The 20,736-nt window shown below is 34.0% G+C and overlaps 1 protein-coding gene across 13 annotated transcripts in view; it reads right to left on the bottom strand.

Annotated features, from left to right (window-relative positions):
* The window catches only part of DMD (dystrophin), a 1,276,803-nt gene that overhangs the window by 561,783 nt on the left and 694,284 nt on the right, over positions 1-20,736 (bottom strand). The gene's annotated exons all lie outside the window — the stretch shown is intronic.

The raw sequence follows: 20,736 nt of genomic DNA, 5'->3' as shown, positions 1-20,736 counted from the left end.
TACTATGAAGTCCTGATTTACTTACCTCCACCTAGTGTTTTCTTCTTGTTCATTCTAAGTGACTTTTGTGTGGAGGAAAGCCTCCAGTCTCAACCTTAGGCTTTGTACATCACCCTTCAGAGCTACACCCATTTCTATTAGCTGTATCAGAACATTCAGATGAGTTTAGACACTTACTACATACCATAACAAAAAATATGTGCTTAAACTACATGGACTTTTGCTTTGTATCATTTGTCAAGCACCATTCCATGGTTTCACTATGCTGTATAGACCTAGGTTTGAAATCCTCGCATAATAGGTAAGATATTCTGCAGGTGTGCATGAAGTTGAAATAAAGCCAAAGACTCAAAAAGTCTCATGGATGAACTCTCTTGTTAAAGTGACTCACTGAAAAGTTGTTGATTTCACCTTTAATTTTTCCTTCTAAACAGCAATGGTTTTAAGTAAGCTGAGTTTTGTTAATGTCAGGTAAAATGGCTTACATTGCAGATACCTATTTTTCTAAAAGGGTATATTAAAAAGAGTATATTAAGGCAGATAAGTGTAATCTACCAGTAATAAGTTATTAGCAAAGTTTCTAAATGGATAGATATGTAAGAATTTCCTTAATACACAAACACCAAAGTTGAACACAGAAAGTAGCGGAAGCTGCTTTTTCACCTATAACGAAAAATACTGCCTGTAAGTGTTGCAGCACCTGCTGTACTGTCAGCACTGTAGATCTTTCTGCCAGTACAGTGCCTGTTTCTTCTATGACTGCCATCCCCTGTCTTCGGCTCTTGGCATGTGCACAGATCACTTCTAGATGGGATAGTGAGTTTATCTCGAAATTTTTCTTTCACTGATATATCTGAAAAATAATACGGTCATATCGTACAATGTTTCTTCTTTCCAGGTGCACTGGTTTGGGCAGGGATAGAGTTAATTTTCTTCACGGTAGCTGGTATGGGGCTATGTTTTGGATTTCTGCTGAAGACAGTGTTGATAATACATAGTTGTGTTTGTTATTGCTGAGCAGTGCTTACACAGGGTCAAGGCCCTTTCTGCTTCTCACATCATCCCAGCGAGCAATGAATTCCTTGCTTTGCCTGTGTGTGTGGCTTTTGCTTTACCTATTAAACTGTCTTTATCTCAACCCACGAGTTTTCTCACTGTTACTCCTCTGATCCTCTCCAGCATCCCACTGGGGGCGGGAAGTGAGTGAGCAGCTGTGTAGGGCTGGGCTGCCAGCTGGGGTTAAACCACAACCATGCAAACTAATCAATTTGCCAAAAGCCTGCGTATGCACTACTAGGGATTGCAAAGGGTACAGGGTGCTCTAGCTGTGTTCTCTCTATTGATATCACCGATATCGACCAGCTGCCTTACCGCCCGATCAAATGACTGTTCACCTGACAGACAGTTATTAAGGAGGAGGAGTTAACACAGCATTCTCATCCTGTAGTTCACCATCATCACGTCTCAGTCAATTGGATTGGGCTTAGCCACACAAGGACATCGGATACAAGATTTTATATACTAATACATTCTTAGAGAAAGGTTTATTAGAAGATGGTAATTTACCGTGACAATAATTGCTTATTTCTTATCATCCAACAAAAAAACTTAATTTTTATCATCAAATTGTAATTTTTTTTATTACAGCTGAGAGAAAAAAATGTCAATAATTGTTTTGTTGCTAAGTATTTTTAGACCAATTACCATATGTGTTGAAGAAAATTACAAAGTGCATTCTAGGAAGGTTGTCAGCTACATTAAACACCCTGAATAGTTCCAGTAACTCTAATATATAAATTTGCATATAAAATCGTACCACTGAAAAGCAAATTTTAAAACTAATATTTAATTTTGCTCCTTCTGCACATCTTGTGGTTCCCTCCAAGATGAAATTTAGCATGAGAAATTGTTCTGTGATGAAATAGAACATCACTCAAAGTGTGCACACTAGTTAGAAAGACGAAATTATTCTACTTCAAAGAAATGCATGTTCTATTTAGACTTGTATTTTATCACACTGGGTTTGGATATTAAATATTCATTTTGATTATGTATTATTTCACTGATTTATTCCCTCATTAATTCACTCCTATAGTAATGTGATCAACTTCAATGGATATATTTAAGCTGTTACATACATCTTATCTCTTTGTGCTGCACCAAATTCCTCCATCAAAATAGTTAATTAAGAGAGAAAATCAAATTTCTCTTAATCTCATGCTAAAGCATATTTTTTCCTTGAAAAAAAATACAACCTAATTATGAAGATGAATCCATGAATTATATGAAGACATGTGGATAACACTAGAAATGAGTATAGCAAATGAAAAGTCGACACAGTATTCATGTTTGATTCAATACATCAAAAGTGAAGCAAGAGTGTGTCTGGAGAGCTCACTGGTCATATCATCTGAGAGATATATAATACTCTAATGAGTGTTGATAAAATGATAAAATAAGATATATCAATTTTGTTACTTAACGGTTTTTAAAGTCTGCTTATTGTTTGTATTCATTTTGGTGTGTCAGTTATAAAAGCAGCACAGTACAAAAGGACTCAGGAGCTCCTGATTTTTCTCTCCTTCTCAGCTAGATCGTTTTACTGATACTTAGGGCAGAATCAGTTAGTCTGTTTATTCATGATTTTCAAAGAATTTAAAGGAGTTAAGTTCTCTTATCTCAGTGGAATTGATGATCTTTTAGCCCCTTGCTTTCTCAGATGACTTTGAAAATCCTACACCCTTTCCCTGATTATCCATCTTTGGAGACAGCATAAAATTTACTTATTTGGGGTATCCAATATGAAAAATGTACGCAGACTGCTGAAAGATAATGGTGCTGTGACTATGACCATAGGGAAACACGGGGTTAGACTCAGGAATAAGTGAGTGTTAATTCAATTGCCTCCTAGCAGAATGCATGATTTCTTAAAAAAAATCATCTGCCTTTTTTCACTGTCAACAATGGAGAGCACTATAAAGCTTCATCTTATAGTAAATACAATGCCGTTCAAATTACAGACGGTTAAGTCACTGAAGGCAAATTCCTCCTGGTTGTGGGTTATTTCGGGGTGGTTTTGTTGGTTGTTTGGTTTGGTTTGGTTTTGGTTTTTTTTCCTGCTTTCTTCCTTCTGGTTCTTTTCTGACTCGGTCACCACCAACAGCAACAAGACAGTAAAAGCAGATACAGAAACTCCAACATTTCAGGAGCCAAAAGTATCATGTTCTATTTGTGTCATAGCTGTGGCCAGCATGACAAGCTGGGGTATTACAAGGATTGGTTGTCAGTGAAAAGTGGTATTTCATATCACAAAGAAAAAAATTTTTACACAAAAGACAGCCCATACTTTTTAACTCCCATTTCTGTTCTCAGTCTAATTAACTTACATATTAGTGACACAGAATTACAGGCATGGCTAATGCAAACTACTTTGTAGTTACTTGAAAGTATCTATGATTGACAACAGTTTAATCTATCAATTAAAAAATTGCAAAAAATTAAATAAACAGGATAGTCTAGCAATTTATTAACAAAGTCACCTATTTTTTTTTTGTTGTTGTTGTTATTGTATGCCTTTATTACCTGTAAAAGCGTGGAATTTGGCTTCAGAAGATATACAGATATATAAAATAAATAAAATAATTGCACATTGTATCAGTATTATGAAAGTGCATAAAAATGGATAGCATCTCAATTGAGTAAATTCATTGTTACAGGCTGGAACAGAAATCATAACAGGGATAGAATACTGCCACAGTTTGGCTAGATAATACAGTTGCAGATAATAGACAGTTTTATCCATCTTTGAAAAGCTGCAGAAGAGTCATTGAGCATCTTCAAGGTCAAATGTAAACTTGACATCATATCATTTATACTGCAATGTCAGAAAATGATACATCCCAGCTATAAATTTATTAGGGTGAATAAAACCTTACACAGTATTTGCATTTTGAAAGCAATATGGAAACATTAACTCCTTAATCCTCAAAATACCCTAGGAGCATTGCTAAGTACAATATAGTAGAACACATCATGGAAATTAAAAAAGGAAAAAAAAATAAATTCACTTTTACAGAAAAAGCCTTTATAAAAACTGAATTAGATTAAGCATTTTCTATGTTTCTTATGTGTATGCAGTCCATAAGGACACACTGAAAAATTTCCATTAGATCAAAACAGCAAAAGAAGAAACTGGATAGCTATATAAATTCCAAATTAGCCTTGGGATCTGCTATTATGGAAAACAACTTCAGAGTCTTTTACATGTAAAAGTAAAGAGACCAATGAAGACCATAAAATTAAACTAAAAAATGAGTGATGATTAAGCTGAAGATATCTGTTTTGTTAGACTGAGACATCGCCATTTCCTACCTTTCCTAATGTCTGCTCAGACATGAAACATCCCAGTAGATAGATATACTTGAATTAGCGTCTTCCCCTGCCCTCCTCCCCGCCCCCCCCCCCCCCCCCCCCCCCCCAATTGAAAACACAGCTATTTTCTAAATTCTGCCTTAGTTTCAACAGTAGGGGAGAGCTAGTCATATGGTATTCCAGATCTCTTCAACTTTTCCATAATCCTAGACAATGCATGCCTCACATTCTTCTAATGTTTTAGGTAAAATTAACACCAACATAAATACCTTGGTTATCCTGCCCAAGGATTTTATGTTACATTACCTTTTTGATATCTAACACTACGCTACTGAAAAGTTCTTTTTTTCCACCATTCACCTCCAACATGTCTGCCCAGGACGGTAATCACATACATTAGAAGCAATTACTTACACCTTTGTGCCCTGGTACAGTTTATTTAAAGACAAATTTTGAAGATAATTCATAGTGGAAAATCCAAAGATTACAGAAAATGTATCAATGGGATTTATGTACATCTAATTTCTCACATCTACTGCACAGATCTCTGCATCTGAGATAGTTATCTTAACTCTACAACTAATAGAAGTAAATAAATACCTCTAGGGAATAAATAAGTTAATGTGGATATTTAAAATACGTCAGATGGATTTTGTTTCAGATGCACCTATTACTTTCCATTATCTATAAATGGAGTTTAGAATGATCCCTTGTCCACACTGTAGATGTGTGAAGTGAATCTCACCTTATGTATCCATATTTGAAAGACTGAAAATATTTCTTTGAAATGTCATTCGAAAAAATGACTTTTCTCTTTATATTTTTTTAAAAGTTTCCCCATATAAACTTTTAAAATGTATGTAATTTTTGTTCAGAGTACTTTAGGGAAAGAGTTTTCATGTTTTACTTTAACAATTGTGTCCTTTGAATTTTGAGCATATTTTCCCTGAATATAATTACATGAGCGTTTTAGCTACTAGACATGTTGCACATCAGTATGGTCTTTTACAATTACCCAGAAAATCTACCAGAAGTAAAAGTGAGTACAGTTCATGACCTTAAAATTACTGAATGCCACAGTAATTTGGAAAATTGCTTTCATATATGCTTTGCAGTACACCTCAAAAGTGTGATCCAAAGAAAAATGGTTATCTTCAATGGACTTTCACATTAGACCTACAGCAATTACAACAGGTACCACAAAGTTTTATGTTGTTTTATTTATGGAACAAATCAGTGGATCTGTGCCTATACAGTGAACATAGGGTATATCTTTTTATAATTTATGTTGCAATAAAATTGCTTAGAAAAATATATTTAAAGTAAATAAAAATTAATATTAAAATAACAAACAGCAATTCAAATACTAAATGAAGGAAATCTGACCTATATCAAATGTTAGATATATATCACAAAATGGCAATCAATTACATCCACCAAAGCAACAGTTTTAATATTGAATCCTTTCACTACAGCAAAGACCCTGTAAAGTCAGAAGTCAGTAATCATGTATTAAATGTTTGAAACTATAGAATACAGAAAAAGTTTTTAACAAAATAAAAAAAACAGATGGAAAAGACAAAACTGGATTCTTTTGGGGAAACAAAATTTTTACACCTTCCCCAGCAGCATCGACTGGGAAAAGCTGATGCGGGCAATCCTTTTATGCAGTGTAAATACAGCTTATGAACTCTGCCCCAGTTAGATCTGAACTAGCTCCACACTACCAAAACTACCAAGGCAAAAACTACCAAGCAGTCATTTTGATCACAGTATCTATATTCACTACTTATTTTTTATAATCACAACATACTTGGGCTATTGATTTACTAAGTCTAGTAGATCAATATTTTCAAAATCTGTCAGTTATTTTCATGGTGGATGCACTACACAGTAACTAACACTTAGCTCTATCATTTAATACCTTTTTAGAAGGAAAACTGTGAGCAATCTCAAGTCCATGTCAAGTATGTATCATGCATAGCCAAGATTCTTTCTTTAGTGTAAATATAAAAGTCTCATTGTCCTGCGCATAAAGCGTAAGTATAAAGCTCTCTGACCTTAGTCCATCCAGTTAGCAGATCTAGTTGACATTTGAAAGCTACAGAAGGTTTCACCCTGTAAATATTAGTCTAATCTGGAGTGAAGTAGCTGTTTAAACTTTACTATATGTTAAAAACTATATCTCTGAAACAGATTTTTTTTCCTTTTTTTATTTCCTCATCAGGGCTCCTCAGAATAGATAAATATAACCAGATTTATAAAACCAGAGCATTTCCTCCAGAAAAACAACAACAAAAGAAAAAGTTTGTTTCTGTCCTCAACTTTGATTTGGATGAAACACTTACTAGGACTGACCCAGATCTAATTACTGGGTGGCTTATTGTTCTCCAAACTAAATATTATATAAAGCATATTGTATGAAATAAATAAATTTTCATTGTCAGTTGCTGCTGCAGAATAGGAAAACAAATGTTTTAAGAAAGCATTTAGTATTGGAATTAAAAAAAAACCAAACAAAAAGAAGAATCAAAATACTTGCATGCTCCTTTGCTTCTTGCATACCCCTTGCTTGAGCATGTTAATGTCTTTATAGCATAGTTTGGAATACTGGGCTTTGATCATCTATTCCACCTACAGTAAAGACCTCCTGCAGAAAATTTATGAATCACTCATTTAAAATGGATACCTCCCACCATAAAGAAATAATAAAATGTATTTTCTGAACTTCTGCCTAGTTTCTATGAGGAAAAAAAGAAAATTTAAGATTTAGGATTTAAGCAGCATAGATCTACATGAACTAAGGATATCTGAAGAGCCAAAGCTCAATTTATTGCACCTAACAATTAGGCTGAGTGTACTTCTTCAATTCAGAAAGCATTTGTCATTTAATGTCATAGGACTGTTAGGCAGGAAAACTATGGAAGGATCTTTCTGATCTTTGGATAGGAAAAAAGCAATTTCCAGCTGACAGGGTTAATCTAAGAAAGAAGAATTCCTGGGCACAAATCCACTAGTAATCCAATTTCTGCTTTGTCATTCAAGTCCTTATATTTCACACCCCTTCTGTAGGCAGGGCTAATTGAAGGATGCCTTTTTGTATGTAACAGGAAATTCTCTCCTTCCCTGGGATTGACCATGACCTATGTAACTATTAAAAAAAAAAAACAAACCAACACAAAAACAACAAACCAGGAAAACCAAACCATAACCTTTTATATGATAACATTACTAAATTACTGTTACAGAAAGAGTGATACTGAAAAAAATGCAACAACTGCCGCTGTAGTAACAATTCCCTGAACAAACTTTCAAAACTTCTATTTTCATTAGAAGAGCAGGAAAGTGTACAAATGGACCTTTGCCATTCTGTCAGAGTAGATTAGGTTGAGAAGTAAAAATGAAATTCAAACTTATTGCTAAGGTTTTATATGCACACATAACCGTTGAAAATGTCTTAAACTATGTTCCTTTTCGCAACCATAAAAATTTTTGGAGAGTAGGAAGTTAACACTTACATTCACTGTAACATGGCCACAATCATCTTCTATAAATACTGTAAAAAGACGACCTTCTAAACAGTAGCCATCATTTTCACTATCAATTTTCCTGGCAATAGGTATTTGTGTTTGCATTAAATCCAAGACGCTTCAGGAACTGTATTCATGTAGAATTCCCACCCCCCCACCCCGACTCCATATAGGTATCTAGTGATAAACATTGTCCACAGGGGAGAAGGGAATTTTCTTCTTTTTTTCTTATGGTCAATAGTTTACTGCTTCCATCACTGCAGACCTACCCTGAGTGTCTGTGAGACCAAATGATAACAACCAAGGCTGGGGAAAAGAAAAAAAAAAAAAAAGGAAAAACAGAAAACTTAATCACCCTTCTCAAGCTTTAGAATTCACTGAGGATGATAGAATGGAAATAACTGAGGAAAAGTTTCTACTGTAAGTATTTCTGATGAAATCCTGCTTTGCTTAGCCCTGATTATTTGAAACTAAAATAAAAAAGATGCAGATTGACCCCAAATTAACAATTAATATATCCTTTATAGGTTGCTGCTGTGATCATTGCAAAAGAATTACTCAAACTTTCGGTTTTACAAAAACTAACGGTATGCTTTCTAACAATCCATGATGTATTTTCTTCAGTGTATATAGTCCGGCTGAGCCCCACAGCAGCCTTCACGGTGCTGTGCTTGTGTTGGTAGCCAGGAGGGTGGTGATAACACACCAGTGGTTTGGCTGCTGCTGAGCGGTGCCAGCACAGCGTCAGGGCTGGCTCTCCAGCATTCCGCTCACCAGTAGGCCGGGGGTGGGCAAGATCTTAGGGGGGCACACAGCCAGGGCAGCTGACCCAAAATCACCAGTGGGATATTCTATACCCTGTGATGTCTGCTCAGATATAAAAGCTAAGAGAAAGGAGGAGGAAGGGGACACACACACATTTGTTATTTAGGACATTTGTCTTCTGGAGCAACTGCTATGCATACTGAAGCCCTGCTTCCCAGGAAATGGACAAACATCCCCTGCTGATGCGAAGTAAAGAACAACACCTTTTGCTTTCCTTTGCTTCCACATGCATGACTTTTGCTATTGCTTTCATTAAACTGCCTTTATCTTGACCCACAAGTTTAATTTTTTTCACTTATTTTCTTCCATACCCTGTTCTGCTGAGCAGGGGAGCGATAGAGCAGCTTGCTGGGCACCTGGCATCAACCAAGGGCAACACACCACATTCAGGTATCTCCCTGTTTTCCAAGACTGCAAAATAGCAGTCATGGTAGAAACAGATCTTTTCTAGCAGAACATGGAAAGAGAAGACAAAAAGGTAACAGTGGAAAACAGATCTTCTCTAGGAGAACATGGAAAGATACAATGAAAGGCTGACAATGGGCTTACTCTAATGTTCAGTTCAAAAGAGGGGTGTTTTCTTATCACATCACTAGCACATTGCAAAATTATCTGTTTACCTTTTCACTGAGTCCCACTTTTATGAAGTGCTAAATTTTAAAACTAATTTTATTATGCATAGTCTCAGTGCTACTGTTTAACTAGCAAACCATTTTCAAAAATATAAACAAAAAATCTAACCTCTGCAGATAAGGTCAGCTATTCTTGTTTGAAAAAAATTCCACATCCTACATTTTATGTTATGAGATTTTTGTCATAGGTCATGTGTTTCTGAAATTTAAAGAGACTACATTTGCACTGATGCCCATAATACTAATTTATACAAGTACATGGATGAGTTGCTAGAAGAGATGACAGTTCACCTTTTACTTTTGGTGCCTTGCCTGACATCATTTAAATACTTTCATGCCCACTGGGTAAGACACAGGATCAAATCACTCAGATCAGATAGATGGTCAAACTATCCTTCACTTCATCCTGTGAAGGATAGGTTGTGGAGACCAGATACCTAGACAAATTTATACAAATAGAAATGGTATGGTTTGACCACTCATTTATGAGTGGATATGCAGAAACCTTATAAAAGGCAGCCTAGGTAGAAGGAACATATGAAATAAGAGTGCTAAGAGCCTATATGTACTGTCTGTACATACAATCACATTCACTCAGAACTCTACTATGACCATCTTCAGGAAGAAAGAAGTAGAACTGGTAGCAATGCATGGCAACCCCCAACCAAAGGTGGAAACAACAAAACAATTAGGCATGCTGACATATTGTAGCAACTGGAAATGACAGCCCAATAGTTTTAGTAGCTTTTGCATTTGACAGGAGATTTTTTCTGCCTGTAATACCTCGGTTAAACTAACATTCATGTCTACTTCAAGTGCTGTGGAATATATTTAATTTAAAATAAAAACTGATTTCCTAGATTTTCTGAGTTGTGGGAAATGTTACTTACCTCTTTCTCGATCTAGACCAAAAGTTCCAGGGATGCTACTATTTTGCTACAAGGAAAAAACGTGCATACTTAGGCCCTCCCTCAAAGGTGCATTTTCCTTACTTTCAGAAATCAATCAGACATTCATGTGCATGCCAAAACACACAAAAATTCTAGGAAAAAGTCAAACATTTGAACATAGCATATCATTACACTTTAAGAAACTATTTTTACATCATCATCATCTTTCTAAACTAATAGTTATCTTAGGCCTTCATTTCTGGCCTCTTCCACTATATTTTCTGCATAGTTTGGTGCTGCATGATTTTGAGTCATATCTAAGTATCTCCTGCATATATATTGTGTGTATCTTGCAGTTTTTGCTTCTAATATAGCCTTGTAAACTTTCTTCAAATAATGATTTATGCAAGGTATAAAAAGTGTTACATTCACATGTTAAAATTATACTACAATATTGTTCTCCCAGGAGCCATAAACAGATCAGAGTCCAGTTTGTGCTATGAAAAAAGAAATATGAACCTCAATGGGACTTTTAATCACAATATACTGGCTCTAAATTGAAGATCCATTTTGTATCACATCCCACTGGACTAACAAAAATCTGCTTGTTTACAGATGTTAATTTTAAACTTTTAGCAGAAAAAAAGGTACTGAAGGTGTTGCCCAGCTTTCAATAAAACTTGGTCTTATTCCACACAAAAGCCAATGTGCACTGTTATGCAGCATTTTCAAACCTATTGTTCAAAACTACAGTTACTATTAAATATTTCTTTCTGTGTTCCAAGATTGTTAGGAAATGCCCTTACAGAACTGAAAATAATTTTATTCTACGGTCTTCTATGACGTAGACAAAAGTGTAAACGAAATTCTCATGTTGTCTTACTTTTCCGTTACAACGTCAGCCTTAGATCTGCACTAGTAAGCTCACTTAATTGCAAGAGAAAAGCAGTGAAGCCACTAGGAACTTAATTCTTCAGCACTGTTTTTATTTAAACAGAATACCATTAAAAAAAAAAAAAATCTGAGAAAATACCATTCACAATGTCACTCCATTTAACAAAGAGAGGCTGTTGAGATTTTTCCGATTAAAATAACAAACTGAGATGGCATAAAACACTGTAAAAAATCTCTAAAATCTTTGTATGATTTTTGGACTTTTGGGTTAGGCCCGAGAAAAATCTTCTGGAGGTAGATTATGATTAAATTAGAACTTACGTTGACTGTAGAAAACAGAATAATCACCTAGGTTGCAATGCTGCTGCTTTCTAGATTATTCCTAGCATTTTTTTTATTATTATGAAAATTGGACAATTTTTATATACTTTATAAAGTATATGAAGTATATATTTTTGGCTCACACTAGGACTGCATACATTGGAGTGACAAACATAGTGGATTGGAAATATGAACGGAGGGGAAGAGTTTATGTCTAAGACAGATACTTGTTATTGTTTTGAGTGACTTTAATGGTAACTGTAGTGTAATAGGAATTATTTTTTTATAAATCATGCTTATAGCTGAAGTGTGCTTTGGAAATAATTCCATGCAGAAAGGAAATGTTCCCAATCTGTTACATACTCTTCCACATACCTTATTTTATGCTGAAATATGTGCGTTAGTTACTACTTGTTATATTATAATTTGTACTTGTTCTGATCTGTCATTGTTCAAAACCTGACATATTAGATGTATACATTCGGATATATGTGTGGGGATCACTGGTCCATGGTCTCATGTCAGACAATGGAGAGCTGAAGTTTTCACTGCTGTAATCACAGCTGTGCAAAACTGAATTTGTTTGAATACAAAGGGCACCACTTGCCCTGGCTTTTCTTTGTTGCCAGAAACCTAAAACATTTATTATACAAATCAATGGCAAGCAAAGGACTGTAACTTCAATTTCTAATATTGTGATTTTTCTGTTTTGCTACTTCTTAGACTCTTTTTACGTTCTTTCTTTTATAAATTACTTAAAATAATTTTTCTCAACCTTATTATCTGAGAAAACTTACCAGAGGTCAGAGGATAAAAAAGCAGCAAAATTTTAAGAGATCTTAAAAAGACCATAAACCCTGTAGATAGTTATAAACAATCATCATACGAACTATATAGTACTGCACAAATCAAATCCTACAATCCATCTGATAATGGCACAATATTCAAGAAGGACTGAGGTAACTGCAGTAAAGTAAGAATTGTAAAAAGTGAGAACAGTCAAAATTTGAAATTTTTTACTTAACTTAAACATATATTTTAATGCTTGAAGTCTGGATTTTTTTATTTTTAGATTTTTTTCAATTGTGCAGCAGAATTTTAGAAATAATTACTAAATCTACTGTTATATTACTTCATCATTTGCTTAATGTGCCCAATTATTATGAAGCTATTATGCTGTGACAGTCTAGTAACACTCAAAATCATTACCTACCCCTGTTTATACAGTTTCTAAATTTGTACTGTCTTCATGAGATCAAGTGTAGCTAGCATGATTCATTTTTGCCATCAAGATGATCTGTCTCTGAGGCCAAGGGTCTTCAACAGAAGATTTTAAATCAACATTATATAATGGCTGCTGATATAAAATTTAAAAACAATTATATATTACCTGAAGTACTCCTGATAGCATTACGAATAATACAAAGATAATGTAAGCACCTAAAATGAAATATACCAGGTGGATTATCTAAAACTCCAAACAAATTTGAACATGTATCTCTATCACAGAAGCTACTGCCAAAACAAAATGGTAAAACAGTCTACATATTAGCTATTGTGAACAATTTTATTAGGTCTATGATGCATAATAAAATAGGGTATAGTAAGTTCTTGTATCATATTCATTTTGATTTTAAAATGCAACTTAGAAAATCTTCCATGCAAAAATAGAAAGCAAAATTTTCAGACTTAAAATATTTTGACCGATGCTTTATTTTCTGCATCAGATACTACTCATAAGGACACTTCAAATACAAAGGATTAAATTTTACTGTATTCTGAGCTTTTAGAAAGAGAATGTAAGCTCATATTCTGAGCTTCCCTCTATAAAAGTATTTCATGTTTGTACACTGTTATTCTGTTTTTGGAGGAGTGTGATCAATTTTAGAACAGATATAAGAAATATGGGATAGTATATGCATACATGCCTTTTACAAAAACTCTGTTCATAAATGAACTTCCCTTGTTATGTTATGAACAGCATAACCCACTGTATTATAACAAAGCTAAAAACCTTTTTTTAACAGGATCAAATTGAACATAACTTCACTTGCTGTCTTTCCATCAATGGTAAAATTTAACCTCAGCTTATATACTCACAGTAACTTCACTAAGCTTGTATTTTGCTTTTCTCCTGCTGCGATGTGCTCAATACCATCATTCCCCATGCCAGAAAGCACATGTGGTTTTTTTTTTCAACACAAGAGTCAAGTGGACTAGGATGCTTTTAAAAATTTGCAAATAAGCCAAACAGCCATGTTAATTACATATAACTAAAGTAATTTTTATTCCTTCCCCCCAATCACTTAGAATAATATTGCAAATGATCCAACGATATAGACAGGACAAAATATAAGTCATAATGCCTATCTGTCAAAATATAATATGTATGCATTTCTTAAATTAGAGAGACTGGATTAAGAACAAAAGTTTTGATCAAAGATTGTGTTCTGAAAATGCTCTGAGAAAGTTACCCTAAGGATCATGCCTGAAAACATCATGTTTTTAAATGCCTAAGACTGTTGAGACCTGACTAGAAAACCAATCAATTGAAAAGAAACAAACATAAGCCTGGCAAAAGCATTCAGTATTATTACTAGGTTACTTCTCTGATTTCCCAAGGCAAACAAGACTGACTTCCACCAAACAATATCCACTGTTTTCAGTACTGCCCTCCCTCCTTTCCTTATTTTTAAATTCATCCCACTTATTAAGATTTATCAAATTAAAATGTGACAAAGAGGCTATTTACTCTTAAATATAGCTTATCTGGGGAAATGAGGGTACAGCAATGTTCCTACCTGCTCCTTCTCACTGCAGCGTGCTTACAATTTAATGTCAATCCAGACTGATGTTCCAGTATCAAAATAACGTTAGCATTCTTTAAGTAATCCTAACTTTTCTAATTTTAAGTTCTTAATTTTCCTCTTAATGTTTCTTCAAAGTTTCTTAGACCTCACATTGACAGAAATGTTTTCTGAACTAAACGTTGCATTTGCATTGACCGGTCTCTAAGGATTTCAGGAAATCTGTTGTAGCCTGAGACAACTCAAAATCTGTATACAATCTATTCTTATTTTAAATTTTATCTAGGGGAAAAAGAAAAAAGTAAGTAAGTGCTGAATGCAGAATAAAGCCATTACAGAACTTGAAGATTAGGAATAGATGACTGACGCAGAGGACCCGTCATGGACAGAGAAATACAGATCAGTTAAGTAATCAAAGACAAAAAGAAGCAACACGTGTCAGTACAATTGAAAAGTACAGTCTATTTCTAGCAATAAAGGATGCAAAGCTTGCTCACAGCAGTGAGGACTCTTACAATGGAAGACAACAATTCTGAAAAAGATCTGAAAGCAAGAGAATAGCTGACAGAGGAAACTGGTAAAGATTGAGTTATGCCTGGAGTTTACATTGTGATACAGACAAAGGAGTTCACAAAATCCTCTGAAAGCATATAAAGGAAAGGGGAGGTTATGCTTCCTCTGTCTTTTGCTCAAATACAGCTGTCACTGAGATTCTGCACCTACAGTACAAGAAAGATGTAAAAGATGGACAAAATCAGGAATGACAAGTCATCTGCAAAATCAACACTAACTAGTATTGAGGAATCTGCTAATTTCTTTCTGAATTTAATTAACCAGTGACTATGAATATGTTAAAAAAAGCATGGAAAACTAGTGTTCCCTGTAGCTTTAAGAATAACCTCGAATTCTATCCTGGGGAAACATGGTAACCTAGATGTAGTGTCAGCAGCATTTCAAATATAAATGAAGTGCAAATACCCATTAAAAACCATTAGCTTTCAGTTTAATAATAAATATCTATTTATTAATATGCACTATTCAACATATTCCATGGAACTGTTTCTTTCATAGATTCTAGAGATTCTAAAGAAAAAAAAAAGATACAATAAATGTACTAATTTGTATATGATTTTTTTTTAGAGTAAAATGATCATTAGGATGATACATTTATTCCTCTAACTTTCTTAAAGGTTACACTATACCACCATAAATACCCTTTTTTATTAGTCTCATCCATCATAAAAGAAACTACAGTAGTAAATTTAACAGATCCACTGGGTTTTGACATAAAAACCTCAATAACATAACAAGCTCTTGGCTATACACTAAATACTACTTCTATTTGATATTTGCTGATTAATACTTCATGATTTTTAAACTCTCGAAGTTGCTATGCTCCAAAAATATGATTTCCTCTAGCAAAACCAGAAATAGTCACCAGAAATAATTGTTGCATTGGTTTTCTATTAATATTTTTTAAACAAAATGTGTACTGTTTCGGTCATTAGATTTCTTTCTTTTTCAAAACAAACAAACAAAAGAACACAAAGATCACCCTAATTTCATTGACTTCCTATTTTGCCTTGCTTATAACAGGGTTGAAGGGTTTTGAGAATTATCATTCTTGTGTAACAGGAGCCATTGCTGAAGGCATTACAGTTACAAGACAAGTAATGAAACAGGGTAGTGATAGTAAATTTAGAAAGTACCAGAGTAGGCTTTATTTGAGGCAGCTAAGGGTTGCAGCAATATCACAAGGTACTTTCCTAGGTGCATGAGTTGCTCTGCAGCTCTTGATTCTGTAACACTCGGTAGTAATGTAAGGGCTAACGAAAGACTCAAAAGACGTTGTCAGCCATCATATATGAGATTGGTGTGTCTTCCAAAAAATCACAGTACATAAATAATACAGGATATGGGTCCCGTACGCTCGAGTATATAGTATTAGTATATAGTTTTGACAATATTCTAAAATTAAGATAAATCACAGAATCATTAAAAATAATCACAATCAGTATTTTCAGCTTACTCCTAAACTCTTTGTTCTGTATTCATCACAAATGCAATGACTGCAAACAATACGATTCTAACTCTGAGCTCTTGAGAGAAAGCCCAGCTAAAACTAAGGCCCCACTGCACCAGGCAATGCGTAATTACGAACGAACTTGAGGACCTCTTGTCCTGAAGCCTTTTTAACCTAACAGAAAACACAACAGTACTTTGTGTTATCAGAGCAATTCCTGAGATCTGCTCTACTCTTACACAACAACTACCAAATATTCATTCAGAACAGATTTTAATGTGTGCTAAGAATTCTGGTAGATTACTTAAGGACAAAACAATCTTGAATGGTTTAGCTGAATTTAGAAAGAATCTTGCTCTCTGGAAAACTATGTCTACTAAATCAAATTGCTCTTTTATTTTATTTATTTTTTTTTAAAATTACTCTGAAAAGTATTTTGCCTTTGAAGGCACAAGCAAAAGTCTCTCATGCTGTTTTCAACCTCAGGCACATTTGTAACAAAATACGTTGTGTTTTTCCTTAAAAACGTTAATTTACTAAAATACCAATACTAAAACCATCACATAAACACCTATTCGCAAACCATCCCATTAAACCCAGTGACTTACATACAATGTAGAGCACAGATCTTTTCCATTTCAGCTATTAAAAACAACTAAAGGAAAGACATGCTGTGCAAACTATTTCAGATAGGTGTCATGCTTATCACAAAAGTACAGAAAGAATTTGTGGTCACAATTTTTAGTTTATCTTACAGTCTCCAGAAAAGACTGATCTAAAGGCCCTACAAAGGCTGGACAATAGAACAATATTTGGTTTTCATTCAAGATATCTGTAAGGACTGAACTATGGGACACTGCATGAGCTTCACAATGAGATAAATAGCTAGATATTTTAGCAAAAAAGCAGTAGCCGGCATTAATATGTTCGTAGAGTATAGCCACTAAGAGGGAACAGAGACCCACATTATCTTGCTATGGAAGGCAATAGAACATAGTTATCTGGTGCCAACAAATAATGAAAAATAAATAAATAAAACTGTTCACATAACATATTAAAGAATCGGCATTTATTTCCAGCTTGGTGAGACACCTCATAATGCTTTGAAACTGGCAGATATTTGTCATTCTAGTACTGAAATTGTATATTGGAAACACTGCTCAGAATATGTTCTCTTTCATTTCTTCTTTCCCTTCTCCTAGCATTTTTTGACAGGAGAGTCCTGTATAGATTAACATAAGGGTTTTCTGCCTTCATTAAAAAAACAAAACAAAACCCAAGAAACCATTCTGAAATCAGTAAAATTCTGAGTTATGTACATCTGAAATTTAATATAGTGAGATAATGAGTACAACAGTCTATTACGTTCTTGTTCCAATTGATGCATAAACTGGAATTTGTCACACTCCACAATTCATTACACATCCTTAAATCAGTCAGGAAAAACTGAAGCTTTTAAACAGCCTCAGTATGTGTGGCAAACAAACATATTTATTTCTCCTTTTAATCAGAATCAAGGCAGAATTATTGTTTGAACTTAGTATTCACCATTGCAAGCTTAGATTTTGAGTGAGGAACTACAGCGTATCTGTATTGTGTTCTCTTTTTTTTTGAAGAGTAACTAAGTGATACATTTGCTGCCTGTAGAAGTATAACAGAAAAAAAAAAAAAAAAAGATTGAGACCAAACGGTGTCTACTATAAATATCTAAGGTTGTCTTGAAATTCTGCCATAAGATTTACTAAAATAATATGACCTTTTTTATTTTTTAGTTTTATAAAGAAAATTAATTGCATATATCACTGCAAGCCAGCATGATGCAAAAAGTGAGAACAAATTTTTTCAGGGAGCTCCAAACAAGACAAATGAAACAAGCAGCCTCCATGTAAAAGGTTTTCTGACAAATAATTGTTGGTAATGATGTAACTGAAAACTCTTTAATAAAACAAGTCAAAAAGTTTTAAAGAAACTACATTTTGAAAAATAATTAATGAAGTTTTCAGTCTGATTTTTTTAAGTTTATATAATTAAGCTCTCTGGCTATCTTCTGTCTTCCACACTTTTCCCCAAAATTTTAAATATACTAATTATTAAAAAAAAAAAAAAATGACAGAAGATTAGCATTATAAAAAATGCCATTTTATAATTATTTTTTTTTTTTAAAGGCTACCAGATAAAGAAAGAATGATACTATTTGTCACTAATGAGGGAACATGTGTAATGTCTAGACCTTAGTAAACAGCTGAGAATTCACACAAAAAAGAAACACCTTATAAAGCTGTCCATGGTGGAAAACTTTTCAACTGGAACTTAGATGACTACAAAACAGTAAACCTTAAGAATTCTAGCATCAATACTTCTGGAATTCAGAGAACACACTGGAAATTTATTTAAATACTTTTTATTCTCATCTACTACACGCAGTGAATCATTCAGTGAATTTTATCATTGTACTGTGGCCAAATGTCTAGTCCAGTTACGAAAATATATTAATTTCAGCATGAATATATTAGTTTGTCATACATTCTGGCTAACATCAATGCTGGTTCACTAGTACTAGTAATCTCTAAATATTCAAAACCTGATGAAATACAAATTCAAGGGAGGACAGAGCACACCTGAAGTAAATCAGTTCTTACATATTTTCAGGTTCTTGTATTTTCATGAATGCTCATATTTTCTTTTTAAAAACCCAAACAGCTGAAATAAATTTAGCAATAAAATATTACTTCAATTTATTCTGGAGAAGTTAACACATCCAATGCTGTCACAGTTCACTTTAAAATATTCTTGGTATCTTCAGAAAGGTCAGGTAACCTTCACCCTAGAAGTGCCTATTTTTCTTCTGTGTCTACAAAGGCAGATTAGGATTGCAAGATCAAATACAGATGCCTTCTCTGGAGTGTTTTGGTGAGGTGGATCTCACATCCAAATATTAAGTGAGAAATATGGAAGTTTGCTGTAGGGGAGAAGTGCATCTTTTATTTAAACAACTCAGGCATGTTACCACTATTTCCGTACCTGCTACAATCTGTCTGTCTCTATAACATACCATCTTGGAGAAATCAGGGAACTGACAAGTTTATCTAAAATGAACCGAATAATAAAATAGTCTAGCCAAAAACTCCATTCTTCAAAATCCACCCATTACTCGTCAATCTCATACCCATCTCCCTTGACTTCTCTCCTTATATTAACAAACACCTCCACAAAGGTGCCTATAAAGGTTGCCAGTAAAAAGGAACTCACTGTAAAACACCTAAGTGCAAAAGACAAAAGACAGTTAAACAACCTGACAAAAAATTGACTTCCAAAATTCATATAAACAAATTTAGCTGAAGTATTTCTTTAGACAGTTTAAGGCCAGATGCTGATCCTTTGCTGTCTGCTCAACATAAACTTTGTTTCCCTAATGCATCTATGCATCAACATCCACAGATTTAATCGCATGCCATAGTGATCTTTGATGCAATATGAGATGTACTTTTCAAAAACTTATGGAAGCAAACCAGATAAATGTTTTGTTATGTAGAAGACCTAATGACTTCAAAGTAGTCATTCATTTAGTCACTCATTTCCCAAAACTTCCAAGACATGGTCAGATTAACTACTCTATTTATACCACGGCAAAAGCATTAATAAACTTGCTGAACCTGAAGGGTATTCTCTGTAACAAGTCACTGATTATAAATGTCCAGATTAGCCCTGAAAGTAAGACAATTTATTAGTATGAAAAAATTACATCCTTCATTTCCTTTATTTTTTATAGACACAAGCAAATAAACTATTGTGAAATGGGTATCTTTCCCAGATCCCCATGTGCTAGTACTCTATAATCACTTGAAGTGGTGAGGATGAATCCCCTAGTGAGGCAGGTACAGTCAGGTACCATGAAGTTTGACTGATCCAGTCCAAGAATACTGTTTTCTACAAAACAGAGAAAAAAACCCACATGTCTATTCATCTTGTCATGTATAAAAATTGTGTCACGCGCTAACAGTTATTTCAAAAATTTTCATAATGAAATGTTTGAAAAATGCATCCTAATTAATTACTTACAGGATTTAATTCAGCTATCTGAATAAACAATGCCAGGATTTACAATAAAACCTAAATATGAGCTATGAATTGTCATGTAATGGTGCAAGAGTAGGCAGAACCACACAAGCAACTTTAAATTTTTTATTTCTCAGAGCCTTCAGACATTTTAATGTCCCACTACCAGTAGCAACAAAGTAATTAAAATGTTTTAATAGTATATAGTAAATTAGGAATAAAGAATCATGTAGAACTGTGTGCAGTAGAAGAATTAAATAACTGATATAATTATGAAATAACTCTTCTTATAGCTTGACATGACAAGAAAATGTTTCTAGTACAAATTCAGGATAAACTATTTTGATATTTCATCACTTCCATTAGTAGTATCAACAATGGTGAGGA

This window comes from Falco punctatus, assembly GCF_963210335.1.
Source record: "Falco punctatus genome assembly, chromosome: 2".
NCBI lineage: Eukaryota > Metazoa > Chordata > Aves > Falconiformes > Falconidae > Falco > Falco punctatus.
The sequence above is the reverse complement of the archived record's forward strand: the minus strand, read 5'-3'. Positions and strand labels throughout refer to the sequence as shown.